Below are 17,316 nucleotides of genomic sequence, written 5' to 3'. Positions count from 1 at the left end.
AGATTCTGTCTGTCCCAGCGGTTCTGGGACGTATGTGCCGCCTGCGTCAGGGACAAAGCGAGTGATGGCGTCAGGTTCAAATCACCAGACGCGCTAGTGCCCCCAGACGGGTCCGCTGGGCCAGAAGCCACCACGTAGGCCGTTGGTGGGGTGAGGGACATCATGGACATGAGGAAGTGCACTTAGTCCTCCTGCGTTACATGCAGGGCAGGGACCGGAGGTCGTGGTGCAGGCTACGACGGCTGCAAATCTGACGGAGACGCGTGGGCGGTGTCACCCGATTCCCATGCAGCATTGCACGTGCATTGTGGTGATTTGGAAGTGCGAAGACATATCTCTGACTTATTTGGGTTACCTGACGACTTAGCCCTGGAGGACTGATGTCAAATTCAGGGGCTCTGATGTCTCAACACCCACGCCCAGGCACTCGTCCTACGTCCAGACCATGAGCTAATGTGGTGCAGGGCCAACTGCTGGAGTCTGAGCGGCTTGTGGGACCAATCACACCTGGATTCATATGTCTGGTCCCGGCAGTCGGAGCAGCTCTTGTTGTTGTTGTGCTTGATGTGAAAACAGTGGAGACACCGACGGTGAGGGTCAGTCACCAACATGAGTCGTTCGCATTCCTCACAGGCTTTGAAACGGACATCCCTATTGGCACCGTCCTGAGTCAGACAATCCAAGTGAAATGGTCAGAAGTGATCGTACTATGATTTTGTGGAAAAAATTAGTAAGGTTACACTTATACGGGACCAGCGCTGGTGTTGTGTGCTCGCAGAGGTGACCTATGAGTACTCAGACAACGTCATCACGGCACACACAACGCCAAGGACACATGCTGAGCCACAGGACATGCCTACCGACATACAAGTGTACTGCTGGGCGGAAATTGCCATATCCAGGATGACACGTGGGGATATTCTAATGTGAGTAATATGATACTGACCAGTACATTTCATATGCAAACAGCATGCACAAAGTCACACATGGCACACACATGACGTGGTCACACAGGGTCATGCTGTGCGGGTATTACACCTCTGTGACAGTGGGCATGTTGCTGTCATCATATGCCAGTTCCCTGTACTGAATGGTGTGCCATTCCAGTGTTGATGTGCATCACAATATGTTGCTGACGTTACTCCGGTGCGAAGTGTTGAATGCATGTGATGCACATGTGCAATATGATTGATGACATGTCTCGCCAGCTCTTCACACATCAACTGAGGCACAAGGTCACAGTCCCTGTGCTTCTTCAATGTCTGCCACACCTGGGGCATCCTGATGTATGGATGCCATGCTGATGTATGCATCCACATCCTTGACATGAGTGTAGACTAAATCCCTGCTATGTGATTTCCTGGAGTCACTCTTCCAATGGTGACATGAAGGAGGACAGGGATGCAGCCTACACAATTGTTCACTTGAGCATGTCTGACGCACTCTACCCCAATGGTACATGCGTGTGTAGGCCTCGTTTCCCTATTGCATTTCAGCCATACGCGAGCAAAGCGTACCCCAATGGTACGTGCGTGTGTGCGCCTCGTTTCCCTATTGCATTTCAGCTATACGCGAGCAAAGCGTACCCCAATGGTACGTGCGTGTGTAGGCCTCATTTCCCTATTGCATTTCAGCCATACGCGAGCAAAGCGTACCCCAATGGTACGTGCGTGTGTGCGCCTCGTTTCCCTATTGCATTTCAGCCATACGCGAGCAAAGCGTACCCCCAATGTTACGTGCGTGTGTAGGCCTTGTTTCCCTATTGCATTTCAGCCATACGCGAGCAAAGCGTACCCCAATGGTACGTGAGTGTGTACGCCTCGTTTCCCTATTGCATTTCAGCCATACGCGAGCAAAGCGTACCCCAATGGTACGTGCGTGTGTACGCCTCATTTCCCTATTGCATTTCAGCCATACGCGAGCAAAGCGTACCCCAATGGTACGTGCGTGTGTACACCTCGTTACACCATTGAATGGGTTGCATTAGCAACGGCAATGTCACCGTACTTGTGTGGGTATTTGAATAAATACATAGGGAACATCTAGGGGAACAGTGTACTGATCCAAATGCAACCAGGTTGTCATGGATACAAAGTTTTTTGAGCCTCCTACAGGTGTTCTAGAAAAATCAGTTTGGCAAAATTATACAATGTTTCAAAAGTTGTTGTTCAGCTCAGGCTCAATTTTCAAACCATGCATATGTGTGTAATGGCCTTATGTGTGGTGTGATTGGATGGAACGTAGGATGCTAACTATGGTGGCCTATCACACACTACTCCTTGGACTCACAGACTCTCTGCATCACAGATATAAGGCAGCATGTGGCTGTGGGAGGGCACTTGCCTGCACAACATTGGTGTGGTAACCACAGCTGCTGTCTCTGAATCCTCTGGACCCTGATTAGCTGAGCATGGAGAGGGCACCTGCATTCACTGATGGTGAGAACAAGGCCCTGATGGATGCCCTCCTGCCCAACTACAGCAAGCTGTATGGGAGACCAGAGGATCAGGTGAGTGATGTGTGCAATACCTTGGAGTGTGTACCTGTTGTGTGTGTGACATTATGGCCACTGTGTATGTATAGTGTATAGAGGCAATGTTGTTGGGAGTGAGTGCCAGGGTGTACAGTGTTGTTTCAAGAGGGTTCTTTGTTGTAGTGGGGTATGTGACAGCGTGTCACGTGCTGCAGTGCACCCAGATGTAGCATACATTGCTCTGTGAGTGCCATGCTCTAAGAATGTTTAGCGCCCGTCATATCATCAGTAGCCTTTCAATGGCATGTAATGCAGTAGTGTTTGCTCACAGGCCACATACTCCTGGACAATGATGCAAATGTGTGGAGCCTCCGATGCCCTGTTGTCATCAAGTATTTTGTGCACATATGTGTGTCTTTGGAACAGGGACCAGGTGTACTGATGCTCTTTTACTTTACATTTGTGACAGGTATCTGCCTATGAGAAGGGTGAAATCTGGCTGGACATCGCCAGGGCTGTCAGGAGTGAGGGGGGCCTCGCAGGTGGCTCAGAAACATCAAGAAGAGGTGGCAGGACATCCGGTGCTGGACCCGCCGCATTACCAGAGTACAGCTGAAGCTGGAAGCTCCACGCCGGCATGGTGGCACCCGCCACCTCACCCCCCACATGCTCCGGGTCCAGGAAGTGGTGTTCCCAGACCTCCATAGGCAGTTGCAGGAGGGACAGCAGCAAGTAGGGGGTAGGTACATGTCTGTTTGTTGTCATGTGTGTCACATGCTCCCTGCAGTGCTCCAAGGCATGGTAACACTCCCATAGTTTGAGTGGTGTGGTCAGACAGGCACTCCATGCATTGGCATTAGAATGTCCCAGTTTCTGCAGCTGCTTCTTTACATGCCTTGCCCTACTTCACATTTGACCTACGCTTTGGCTGATGTTTGTTTTTCACATGTACTCCTATGGTGCAATGTCTCAGTATGCATCTTCCTTTGCACATCATCATGTTGGAGGGGGTCTGTGACACCTGTTGGTACATTACATGTAGCACCACATGTGCACTGTGTCTGCCATTCTTCATATTTTGGTACTGATCTTGAGTCTCAACATGTGTTTTCTTCACGAGTCAGCCTCAGTGGCCTTTGTCCATGGTACTCTTTCGAATTGTCATGTGTTGGCTACAGGTGCACAATTTACATGTGCAATATTTTGGGCTTATGCATACTCACACTGGGCAGTGCATGTGTGCATATTCGCCAAATAAGTAGAATGTTGTTTCTAACTAATAATGATGGTCAGCCACACAATGAGGCTTTGGGTGTCAACAGCTGTGATGCCAGTGTGAGTTGATGTTACACTTGTTTCAGGTCCCAGGATGGCATCACATTTCATTTCAGTCAGTACTTTTCCCATGTGGCACAAGGTCTAAGCAAATCAAACATGTCCAGGTCTGGGTTTGGGTGGTAGGGTGGGTAAATGAGCTGTGATGCATCATCAGCTATCCTGTTGTCAGGCAGTGGAACATCATTGTGTCTCTCATACAAGTGTTTTGCCTTGCCTGTTGCTTGTATCCTACTATACATTGAGCGTTGTGTCTCTCACAATTGGCCACAACTAGACTTATCATTGTGCAGAGTTCAGTGTCATGTGACTCATGATGCATGCCGTGTTTAGAAATGCGCCCAAATGATTTGTAGCTGATATGTCTGATGTGTACAGGTGAATGATATGTTTTTATTCTTCTCCTTGCCCACAGCATCATCATCTGAATCTGGAGGAGACACAGGCGCGGACCAGGCAGAGGGACCCAGCGACAGTGCCACCTGCTTTGAGTAGTCAGAGGGAGGCAGTGGCACGGAGGGTGAGGAGATTCTGCAGGCCGGACGACATGTGACTGACACATCTTACCATGCCGACAACTACGAATCAGACTCTCAGGAGGAGGGGGAATATGCAGCAATGGTCACTTCTTCATCTTTGGCTGGCCTCCCCTCCTCCAGTACCATCTCCACCCTCCCAGTCGTTAGTGTCCCTAGGGTCCGTGCTAGCCCCTGTGTCTCCTTTGTTCCCGGAACCGCAGCCCCTGCCCCTTTGTCCCCTGCTGCCCTCAGTGCCGAGACTGTGGACCTACTCCGGCAGATTGCAGTAGGTCAGACATCCATGCTGACTGTCCTCCATGGACATACACAACTGATTACACAGTTGGTGTCGTTCATGGAGGGCATGTCATCGGCCATTGTCTGATCTACGTCGGAGTGTGGCTGCCATAAAGTCAACACTGACGGCAGCTCTGTACACCCAGCAGCATCTGTCCCCCCCATCCCTCAGAACCATCCACCTCTGCCTCTCACATACCTTCACAGCATACACGCACATGTCACAGGTCAGACACACCCAGCGCACACACACAGCATAAGAAGCTCAAAGCTCCGCGCACCCAATCTCAAGGGGATGTAGGCACACCCACAGGGAGAGGGGAGACACCTCACACACGCATCCACACACCCAGTAGAACAGACTCACAGCCCTCTACCTCCACCCCCAATGTGTCCCCGGGTTCAGGTGGTAGTTTTTCCGCACTGGCTGAGGTGTGCAGCCAAGTTTTTGAAGCTACTTTCGGCGATGCACCAACCAGTGTGGATGAATCCACTACACCTGCACCCACTCCACCTGTCCTTCCCTCTCCTGTCCATGCGGTGCCGGAGGATTCCACAGATGGTGCCCCCGTAGTTTCCACAGCGGATTAAACGCCATGTGCAGGCAAGTTTGGGTGTGATCACACCCATGGAGGCACATTAGCCTTTAATGAGCAAGGACTCTTATTTGCATTTCTATTTTGAACCAGCTGAATAAAGCAATTCTTTTCATTTTCTGAACTTTAGTTTGTGTGATAATGTCTGTGACTGCTGTGTGCCTGGGAGCTGGTGTGATGTTAAAATATAGGTATGTTGACATGTGTCAATCTCCTGATGGTAATGTGGGTAACAATGGTATGTTTTTGATGTAAAGGCTGGGCACTGGTGGGGGTGTTATCCACACACACACTCTGATGCTGGGCACTGGTGGGCAGTGGTGGGGGTCTCAGCCACACACACACTCTGATGCTGGGCACTGGTGGGCAGTGGTGGGCAGTGGTGGGGGTGTTATCCACACACACACTCTGATGCTGGGCACTGGTGGGCAGTGGTGGGTGTCTCAGCCACACACACACTCTGATGCTGGGCACTGGTGGGCAGTGGTGGGGATGTTGTCCACACACGCACACTCTGATGCTGGGCACTGGTGGGCTGTGGTAGGAGTGTTATCCACACACACACACACTCTGATGCCGGGCACTGGTGGGCAGTGGTGGGGGTCTCAGCCACACACACACTCTGATGCTGGGCAGTGGTGGGCAGTGGTGGGGGTGTTATCCACACACACACTCTGATGCTGGGCACTGGTGGGCAGTGGTGGGTGTCTCAGCCACACACACACTCTGATGCTGGGCACTGGTGGGCAGTGGTGGGGGTGTTGTCCACACTCACACACACTCTGATGCTGGGCACTGGTGGGCAGTGGTGGGGGTCTCAGCCACACACACACTCTGATGCTGGGCACTGGTGGGCAGTGGTGAGGGTGTTATCCACACACACACTCTGATGCTGGGCACTGGTGGGCAGTGGTGGGGGTCTCAGCCACACACACACTCTGATGCTGGGCACTGGTGGGCAGTGGTGGGGGTGGTATCCACACACACACTCTGATGCCGGGCACTGGTGGGCAGTGGTGGGGGTATCAGCCACACACACACTCTGATGCTGGGCACTGGTGGGTGTGTTTTCTACACACCACTTACACTTACAATAAAAATAGCAGACGTATGTCCCACACATCTATTACACTGGTAAAGTGCAGTGACGTACTTCGATGACGTAAGTGCGGCATGTCTCCGTATTACACTGGTGTTGTGCGGTGACGTACCGTACCCCGAGCTCGATGACGTAGGTGTGGCACGTCTCCGTATTACACTGGTGTTGTGCGGTGACGTACCGTACCCCGAGCTCGATGACGTACATGCGGCACGTATTACACTGGTGTTGTGCGGTGACGTACCGTACCCCGAGCTCGATGACGTACATGCGGCACGTATTACACTGGTGTTGTGCGGTGACGTACCGTACCCCGAGCTCGATGACGTACATGCAGCACGTATTACACTGGTGTTGTGCGGTGACGTACCGTACCCCGAGCTCGATGACGTACATGCGGCACGTATTATACTGGTGTTGTGCGGTGACGTACCGTACCCCGAGCTCGATGACGTAGGTGCGGCACGTTTCCATATTACACTGGGGGAGTGCGGTGACGTACCGTACCCCGAGCTCGATGACGTACATGCGGCACGTATTACACTGGTGGAGTGCGGTGAAGTACCGTACCCCGAGCTCGATGACGTAGGTGCGGCACGTCTCCGTATTACACTGGTGTTGTGCGGTGATGTACCGTACCCCGAGCTCGATGACGTTGGTGCGGCACGTCTCCGTATTACACTGGTGTTGTGCGTTGACGTACCATACCCCGAGCTCAATGACGTACATGCGGCACATATTACACTGGTGTTGTGCGGTGACGTACCGTACCCCGAGCTCGATGACGTACATGAGGCACGTATTACCATGGTGTAGTGCGGTGACATACCGTACCCCGAGCTTGATGATGTAGGTGCGGCACGTCTCCGTATTACACTGGGGGAGTGCGGTGACGTACCGTACCCCGAGCTCGATGACGTACATGCGGCACGTATTACACTGGTGGAGTGCGGTGACGTACCGTACCCCGTGCTCGATGACGTACATGCAGCACGTATTACACTGGTGTTGTGCGGTGATGTACCGTACCCCGAGGTCGATGACGTAGGTGCGGTATGTCTCTGTATTACACTGGGGGAGTGCGGTGACGTACCGTACCCCGAGCTCGATGACGTACATGCGGCACGTCTCCGTATTACACTGGTGTTGTGCGGTGACGTACCGTACCCAGAGGTCGTTGACGTAGGACCGGCACGTCTCCGTATTACACTTGTGAAGTGCGGGAGTGTGTGGCGCAACGTACCCAGACATTACAGTCGTGCAATAGAGATGTGCGCGTGTGACAACACGTACAGGTATGTTGGACTTCGTTGTACTCACCTTCTGCGCCGTCGTTGGTTTTTTAAGTACGAGGTGGTGGCCGTACAGGATAGGGATGAGACGGACGATGGCGTTCATGTCCTGCTTGTCACGTACCGTGGTGCGGTTCATGCCGGAGTGTGGTTTTGCGGTAGTTTTGAGCTCTTGTAGAAAAAGAGCCGTACGGAGTGTGTTCTACACGGATCGTACTTCCTGGTTCGGAAGACCTGGTCTTTTTATGTTCGGACGTAGCGTGGAGCGTCAGCCGACTTCAATTCGTATGGACTTTGGATTCGTACGGCGATTTTTACGGGCCGTACGGAGTGACGCTTTAGATTGTGATCGTACTTGCAGATTCATACGGGGACGCCTACGGGTACGATTCATACGGGGAAAAACGCTCCGAACCGCAATTCGGAGCGTTTTTTACCGGATCGGAATCGGCACCCTAGTGTTTTTAAAACCCAAATTATAGAGGAAATAATTGATGTAGGCAGTTTAGTCCTGTTAAGAAAGGTTAGTCTGCTGTTGAGAATAACTTTGTGAGTGAGGGTGATCATGTTGAAAAAAAACAGGGATAACCATTGTTGGATGGTACAAAAGATGTTGGTGCTTTTTATTCAGATAGTTGGGAAACGGACGGATAAGAGTACTATTAAGTATCTTGCAAACTAAGGATTTCACACATACTATTTTGCCATGAGGAAAGGTATTTACACAAAAAATGACTATCTCAGGTAAATGTTGTTAACCATTGTTGGATGATACAAAAGATGTTGGTGCTTTTGATTCCGAACGGTTGGGAAATGGACGGAAAAGAGTACTATTAAGTAAATTCCAAACTAAGGATGTCACACATACTATTTGGCCATGAGGAAAGGTATTTGGAAGAAAAAGTGACTATCTCGGGTAAATGTAGCTAGCATCTGTTTATACATAAATTTATTTAGAGAGTATAAATAGGAATAATAATGTTATTGTTGATATTGGGTATGAAAGAAATTGCTGATTGAAAGAAAACATTTAAGATATGTTTTTTTTCAAATATATACATTATTTATTGAAATGTTGTATGGGTTTTTTAAACACAATCTTTTTGATTGTGGTGTTTCTTTGCCCATTGTCATATGATGAGTAGTATTGGACTCACTATTTTTAGTGAATTCAATATATTCTGATAACAGCAAAATAAAATATATAACATATTGTACAAATTATCTTGTATTATGAAATATAGATTATAACTCGATTCGTTCTTGTCTTTCACAGATATTATATTTATAAGGTAAGTACGACTGAGAAAAAATTATTTTTCATCACTCTCTTACTTCTCTTTCTCTCTTTCTTTTTTCACTCTCTCTTTTACTCCTTTACCAATTCTCAACGTACTCCTCTTCTCTCATTCTCCTAATTCCCTCTTTCCTCTGTCTGTACCTCACTTCTGTTTTCTATCTTCCTCTATCACTACCCTTCTCTTGCTGTATTGCCCTCTTACTCTCTTTCCTTCACATCAGCCCTCAGTCACCTTCACTTATTCCACTCCTTTCACTTCCTCACTCCCTTTTGCTAACTCCCTTTCTCCTTTTTTTCTCCCTCATTTCCCTTTCCTCCATCCGTTTCTAACTCTATTCCTCTGCCTCAGTCACTATAACTGACTAAGTCCCTCACAGTCCCTCAATCTCCATCTGTTTGTCTTTTTTACTGTCTCCCTCTTTCTCTACCAGTCTTCCTTTTATTTTTTTCTCTCTTACTATAAATGCTTCTCTATCACTTACTTCTTTTTACTTTCTCTCAATATGATTTTTTTCCATCATATCTCTTCTCTCACCCTTATATCCCTTCCCTCACTGACACTGTGCTTCATTCAATCTTAGTTATTTTCCTCCACTTCATGTTCTCCTCTCTATGCATCAATCTAATTCCTTTTGTCCTGCTCCCATTCCCTCACTCCACCTCAATCTTTTTTGCTCACTACATTCGTCAATCCATTTCTCTTATTTCCGTTTCCTCAATATTTTTTCTTTACTCTAATTCCTTTAGTGTCTCACTCCTTTCACTCCATTTCTCTCTCCCTCACTCACTCCCTTTGTCAAACTCGGTCTAACCTATTCATTTCCTGTCAGTCACATGTTCTCCCTCTCTTTCTCTGTCACTCTCTCCTTCTCTCTCTCTCCCTCACCCTTACTATCTTTCACTTTCTGTTTCCGTCACTCCTATTTTGTGTTGTATTTGTGAAATATATATTATAACTTACTTTTTTTGTCTTCCGCAGATACTATATAATTTGTCATTATTTATAAGGTAAGTATGACAAATAAAAAATATCTTTTCATCACTTTATTATTTATTTTTCTCTTATTTCCTTTCTTCACTCTCTCTCTTACTTACCTTAATTTTCTTTATATTAGTCCTCTTCCATCATTCTCTTTACTCCTCTTCATTCACCTTTACATTCCTTCTCTCACCATCAGTACTCTTCCTTCACCCTGAAGTACCTTATCCAACTCCCTCTTTCCCCTCTCTGTCCCTCACTTCTCTTTCATATCTTCCTCCATCACTACCCTTGTCTTGCTGTATTGATCAGTCTCTTCTCACTCTCCCCTTATTCATTATCCCTCATTCTTTTTCACTCTCTGCACTTCTTTCACTCTCTTTCCCTCACTCCATCCGTCAGTCCCTTTCCCTTACTCCTCTTTCCTCATTTACTTTTGCTAACTCCCATTCCTTTAGTCTCTCACTTCTTTCACTTCATTTCTCTCTCCCTCTCTCCCTTTGTCTCACTCAGTCTAATCACTTCATTTCCTGTAAGTCACTTGCTCTCCCTCTCTTTCTCTCACTCTCTCTCTCTTTCTGTTTCCCTCACCCTTCCTCTCTTTCCATTTCTGTTTCCTTCACTTTTTTCTATTACGAAATATGTATTTTTCTAAATGTTTTCTTTTCTTTCACTGATAGTATATTTAAAAAAATATATATACTATAAAGTTGTCATTATTTTTAAGGTAAGTTTGACAAACAAAAAATACTTTTTCATCACTCACTTACTTTTCTTTGTGTCTTTCCCATTCTTTAATCTCTCTCTTACTAACCTTCCTTTACTCATCTTACTCACCTTTTCTTGTTGTGATTACTGCCCTTCATTCACCTCTACACTCCTTTTCTCACCAAAAGTACTCTTCCCTCACCATAACTGACCTTGTCTAACTCTCTCTTTCCACTGTCTGTCTCTCACTTCTCTTTCCTATCTCCCTCAATCACTACCTTGTGTTGGTGTATCATTCAATCTGTTCTCACTGCTCCCTTACTCTCTTTCAAATACATCATCCCTCACTGACCTTCAGTCACTCCACTTCTTACACTCCTTCACTCCCTTTTGCTCATTCCCCTTCCTTTATTCCTTCCTTCACTCCCCTTTACTCCATCCATGTCTAAATCTCTTCCCCTGTCTTAGTCACTATAACTGTTGTATTCTTTCACACTCCCTCAGTCTCCTTCTGTTTGGCTCTTTCACTTTCTCTCTCTCTCTCTCTCTTCATTTTTTTCCTTTTCTTTTCTCTCTTTACATAAATACTTGTCTTCCACTTACTTCTTTTTCGTTTCTCTTAAAATGTTTCTTTTTCAATCCATCACCACCCCCTTTTGTACCACTTTGTTCGCCATAGGTTTGGCAGGGTATGCTCAGACGTGAGTCCCTTGCTTACTTTGCCAATGGATTCAAGCAAGCCTGGCTTAAGACGACTGAAATGCCAGAAACCGGTCCTAGGAAGCTTGATTCCGGTCCAGGGAAGACTGATTTGCATATGGCCATGTCTGAACTGGGGTGGCAGAGTGGGCTAAAGAACGGTGATGGATTAAACCAAGATCTGTTGACTGGGTGTGAGTGTTTGATTGGTTCAGATGCTCCGTCCATCACCACCCCTTTTGTACCTCTTTTTCAATCTGTCACCTCCCCTCACACTTATATCCCTTCTATCACTGTCACTGCTCTTCACTCAATCTTAGTTGTGTTCTCCCATTTCATGCTTTCCTCTCTGTGCATCACTGTCATTCCCTTTCCCTGCTCCCATTTCCTAGCTTTCCCTCATTTTCTTTCGCTCATTCCATCTGTCAATCCCCTTCCCTTATTCCCCTTTCCTCAACCTCTTTTGCTAATTTTTATTATTTTACTCTCTCACTTATTTCAGTTCATTTCTCTCTCCCTCGCTCCCTTTGTCTCACTCAGTCTAATCACTTCATTTCCTGTAAGTCACTTGCTCTCCCTCTCTTTCTCTCTCACTCTCTCTCTCTCTTTCTCACTCCCTCACTCTTCCTCTCTTTCTCTTTCTGCTTCCTTCACTCCTATTTTCTTTTGTATTATGAAATATATATTATAACTAAATGTTTTCTTTTCTTCCACAGATAGTATATTTTTTGAAAAAAATATACTATAAAGTTGTCATTATTTATAAGGTAAGTTTGACAAACAAAAAATACTTTTTCATCACTCTCTTACTTTTCTTTCTCTCTTTCACATTCTTTAATCTTTCTCTTACTAACCTTCCTTTACTGATCTTACTCTCCTGTTCTCATTGTCATTACTGCCCTTCATTCACCACTATACTCCTTTTCTCTCCAAAAGTACTCTTCCTTCACTATAACTGACCTTGTCTAACTCCCTCTTTCTACTGCCTGTCTCTCACTTCTCTTTCCTATCTTCCTCAATCACTACCATGTGTTGCTGTATCGCTCAATCTGTTCTCACTCCCCCCTTACTCTCTTTCTATTACATCATCCCTCACTGACCTTTAGCCACTCCACTTCCCTCACTCTTTCACTCCCTTTTGCACACTCCCCTTCCTTTATTCTCTCCCTCATTCTCCTTTCCTTCATCCATCTCTAAGTCTCTTCCTCTGTCTCAGTCAGTATAACTGATTTACTCCTTCACACTTCTTCACTCTCCCTCTGTTTGTCTCTCTCACTGTCTCCCTCTCTCTCCACCACTCTTTCTGTCTTTCCTCTCTCTTTCCATAAATCCTTCTCTGTCACTCACTACTGTTTCCTCTCTCTTAATATGCTTCTTTTCCTTCCCTGTCACTGCCCTTCACTAACTCTTACTCATCTTCTCCTACTTCATATTCTTATCTCTGTGCATCACTCCTATTCTCTTTCACCTGCTTCTATTCTCTCACTCCCCCTTACTCTCTTTCCCTCACTCCATCCGTCAATCCTCTTCCCTTACTTCACTTTCCTCATTCACTTTTGCTAACTCCCATTCGTTTAGTCCCCCACTCCCCTTCACTCCATTTTTCTCTCCCTCTCTTCTTCTGTGTCACTCAGTCTAACCACCTCACTCCCTCTCACTCACTTGCTCTCCTTCTCTTTCTCCCTCATTATCCTTCCCTCACCCTCATACCCTTTCTCTAACTGTAACTGCCCTTTATTCACCGTCACTCCCCTTCCCCTACTACATTTCCTCCTGTCTTTATGTCACCCCTCTTGTCTTTTCCGCTCTCTTTCCCTCACTCTCCCTCACTCTCCTTCACTCATTTAAATCCTCAGTCCCCTTCGCTACACTTTTCAAAGTCCCTCCATTCCCTCACTCAATTTCTCTCTTCCTCACTCCCCATTTCTCACTTTCACTTACCTCCCTTTTATCATCCTCCTACCTCTTCCCTCACCATCACTCCACTTCTCTTACCTTCACTCCCCTTACCCTACTCTATTTTCCTCTCTCTGTCCCTTACTCCCCTTCACTGTCTCTGCCCCGCTCCCCTTTTCTCACTCCCCCTCCCTCACTCTCTTTACCTTACTGGTCTTCCCTTACTTTTTCACTCCCCTTAACTCACTCCCCTACCCTCAGTCCCCTTCTTTCAGTCACTCTTTGACTCCATTTTCCTCACTTACCATACTCCCCTTTCCTCACTTATTCCCTCAGTTTTTCCTCCCCTTCACTCAGTCATTTCAGTCATTCATTTATACATTACACTTTCATTCAAAAAAAGTGTTTCACAGTATATAAAAGATACAGCTCTTCCTTGAGAAGTGAGGTTAGTTCTGAAAATAACTGTTTTTTGTCTTTGTTTTTTGTTTTTTAGTTTTTAAACAATTTTATATATTTTTGGGATTTTTTTGTAAGCAGTAAACAGGTAACAAAAAATGATATAACTGCAACAAAAATGAAAATAAAAAAGTTTAGCTGCATTTATGTTCTGCAATCCTAATGTCAATTAGGTTGACACTTTGTTCTCCATAACAAATGCATGAAATGTGGACTTTTTTTAAATGAGGATGCATGTCCAGTTGTCTAGAAGTTGAAGATTGAATTCCCGATGATGTGCTCGGCACAGCAGGTGGAAGCTCCATAGCTTTAGCTCTGGTTGCAGCACGAGCATAGTTGATGGGATGCACGTTCTTGATGTGACTAATCAATGTGTAGATGCTGAAGCTGCATTTTTTTTTCGGGTCTCCTCTCGAAAATACTGTCCCACAGAGCACACAGGTGACTTTGGGGGCATTCACCTTTTTTTTGCCCCTCTGGAATGGTGAAAAATTGCCAAAAAAAAGAAATGTTCTTTTTGTCTTTTGGTGGCTCGACAAGTAATGTCTGCACATCACTGTCTGATGAAGAGTCTTCTGCCATGTTAAGAGTTGAAATCAACAGAATATCTGAAGAGGTCCTTCTCCCAACAAAGTGAAAGAGATAGTGAGGGAAGTGGGTGGGGTGTTTGAAGATTCTAGAACAGAAACTGCCATGAATCAATCAAAAGTGGTGTTTTCAAGTCACGTGACTTTACGTGCGCGCAACGTGCAGGCACGCATGCGGGCACGGTGCAAGCACGCCGCTTCAAAATGGCGTTTTGCCCGATTTCCCAAAATGTTTCAAAACACAAAAAGAAGGCAGGGCAGAGACTCCCTGACCCCTTAGGCTTTCTCAGGGGGTCCCTGAAAGACTCCGATGGGCCCCAAAAAGTTTTTTAATTTAGAAAAAAATCACGAGTTGCGCGCACGGTGCACGCACCCCAAAGCAAAAGTGGGTTAAAAACAATAGTGGAGAACGTGGTAAAGGAGGCAGTGAAGAGTCTCCCTGACCCCCTAGGCCTTCTCAGGGGGTCCTTGAAGGATCCCTAAAGGCCAAAAAAAGGTTTTTTATTTAGAAAAAAATCACAAGGTGCACGCACCCCAAAGCAAAAGTGTGTTAAAAAATAGTGGAGAACGTGGTAAAGGAGGCAGTGAAGACACTCCCTGACCCCCTGGGCCTTCTCAGGGGGTAAAAAAAATTGAGAGGTGTGCGCACGGTGCGCGCACGTTTGAGAAACACAAAAAAATAAATGTGACTGTTTACATGTGGATTGAAGATGTAGAGTATACTGATCAACTTTATGCAAATCATAAAAAATATATGTGCTGTTGCATATTACATAATACATAATACAGTCATTGTTTAACAATATACAAAGGCAGTTTGTTGAAAAATAAATTTAAAATTAAATAATGATTTACAAATTAGCATTTTAAGATTTTTGAAAATTCCCTAGAAAATCATAGCTTTCACACACGTCATAGTAAAGATTTAGCATTTAAAAATCTTTGAAATTCACTGAAAAAAACATAGGTTTAAAACACGTTATAGTTACAAATTAGCATTCAAAAAACCTTTGAAATTCAATTAAAAAACCATAAGTTTCAGGCCTTATATAGTTAGGAATTAGCATTTAAAAACCTTTGAAATTCACTGAAAAAACCATAGGTTTCAGGCCTTATATAGTTAGGAATTAGCATTTAAAAAACCTTTGAAATTCACTGAAAAAACTATAAGTTTTAGGGGTGTTATAGTTAGCTGGACTTTCACTCATACAAAACCATTGAAAATGCTCCTATATAGTTAGTTGTACTAACTATATTTCGCGCACCCGCAATCCACTGCTGATAATGTCACATATTACATCATTCATGACATGATCAGTGACATCACTGATGACATCTCAAATGACATCACTGATGACATCATCCACATGACAATCACTTACACCTTTTCATACACTAGTAAAATATTTCATCACTCTTTGTAAAATACAGAGTATCATATTTGAATCCATTGACACAGCAATACAAGTATCTAAAAACTCACTAAGAGATGTCATCAGTGATGTCATCAGTGATGTCACTGACCATGTCATGAATGATGTAATATGTGACATCATCAGCAGTGGATTGCGGGCGCGCGAGTTATAGTGAGTATAACTAACTATAACGGGGGCATTTCAATGGTTTTGTGTGAGTAAAATGTCCAGCTAACTATAACTGGTGTGAAACCTATGTTTTTTTCTGTGAATTTCTAAGGTTTTTTTAAATGCTAATTCTTAACTATAACGTGTGTTAAACCTATGGTTTTTTCAGTGAATTTCAAAGGTTTTTTAAATGCTAATTCCTAACTATAACGTGTGTGAAACCTATGGTTTTTGCAGTGAATTTCAAAGGTTTTTTAAATGCTAATTTTAAAATGTATCAATTATTGTTTTTTTTGTGTTATTATACAAATGTTCTATATTTTTAACAATATTACATTTTTAATTTTGATTTATGTATTATTATGTACTAATTTTTGATTTTTTAAATAATTCTGGTCTTGTTTATTTCTTTTTTGGTGTTTTTTAAGGTGCGCGCACGGTGTTCGCACCCCGCAAAAATGTTTTCATACAAAAAGTCATTTCTGTAAATGTAATGTACACAATAATCCAAGACATTCTGACACATAACTGTAAAAATAGTATTTTTTACTTTTTCTAACCGTATATTAGCTTTAAAGGCATTTACGAAAATCGGATAAAACGTCAGTCATATGCGTTACGTGCGAAAACTTTGCGCACATGCGTGCGTGCACCTTGCGTGCACGTACAGTCATGTGACTTGAAAACAACACTTTTGACCGGTTTATAGTAGTTTCTTTTCAAATCTTCAAATACCCCTCCCACTTCCCTCAAAAGCTGTTTCACTTTCCAGGGAGAAACATCTAGAAGGAATTGCTTGTGCTTTTCACCTTTTGAAAATGGCAGAACAGCAGCAGCCACAGCACTCTTCCTCTGATTCAGATGTGGAGTTTGTTCCTGAACAGCCACCTCGGGAGAAAACCAAATAATCATTTATTTGGAAGTTTTTTACATATCCGGAGGGGCAGAAGAAAGTTAATGTCTCCAAAGTTACTTGCAAAATCTGTGGCAGCATCCTTTCAAGAGGTGATGCCACCAAACATTATTCTTTTAGCATTGCTACATTGATTCGGCATGTTAAAAATCTTCATCCAATCAACTTTGCTTGCGCATCAACTCAAGACCTTAGGGACAATCCTCCAGCTGCTGTCCCCAGCATCTCTTCTGCAGGAGCATCTCCATCTGCTAGTGCTTTAGATATCCGGCCGGATTTTGCAGATGTACCCACACGTTGCAACTTTTGCAACAAAATATTGTGCTACGGAGTACAAAGCATTGACTTAATCGTGGCAAAGATCAGGTAGCGCAAATGCTCCCGCCTTTAAGTTTTTTTTCTTTTATTAATTTTGTTCCTGTTCCTGTTGAGCAGTTTTTGGTTACCTGATTTCTTTTTTGTTACAGAAAACCCCCCAAAAATATGAAATTGTTAAAAAAATCACAAAAAAAATTAAAACAAGAAAAGACAAAAAAAACAGTTCTTCGAAGAACTAACTTCACTTCTCCAAAAAGAGCTATA

Source organism: Lissotriton helveticus, chromosome 2_1 (assembly GCF_964261635.1).
Source record: "Lissotriton helveticus chromosome 2_1, aLisHel1.1, whole genome shotgun sequence".
NCBI lineage: Eukaryota > Metazoa > Chordata > Amphibia > Caudata > Salamandridae > Lissotriton > Lissotriton helveticus.
Note: the sequence above shows the minus strand (reverse complement) of the source record.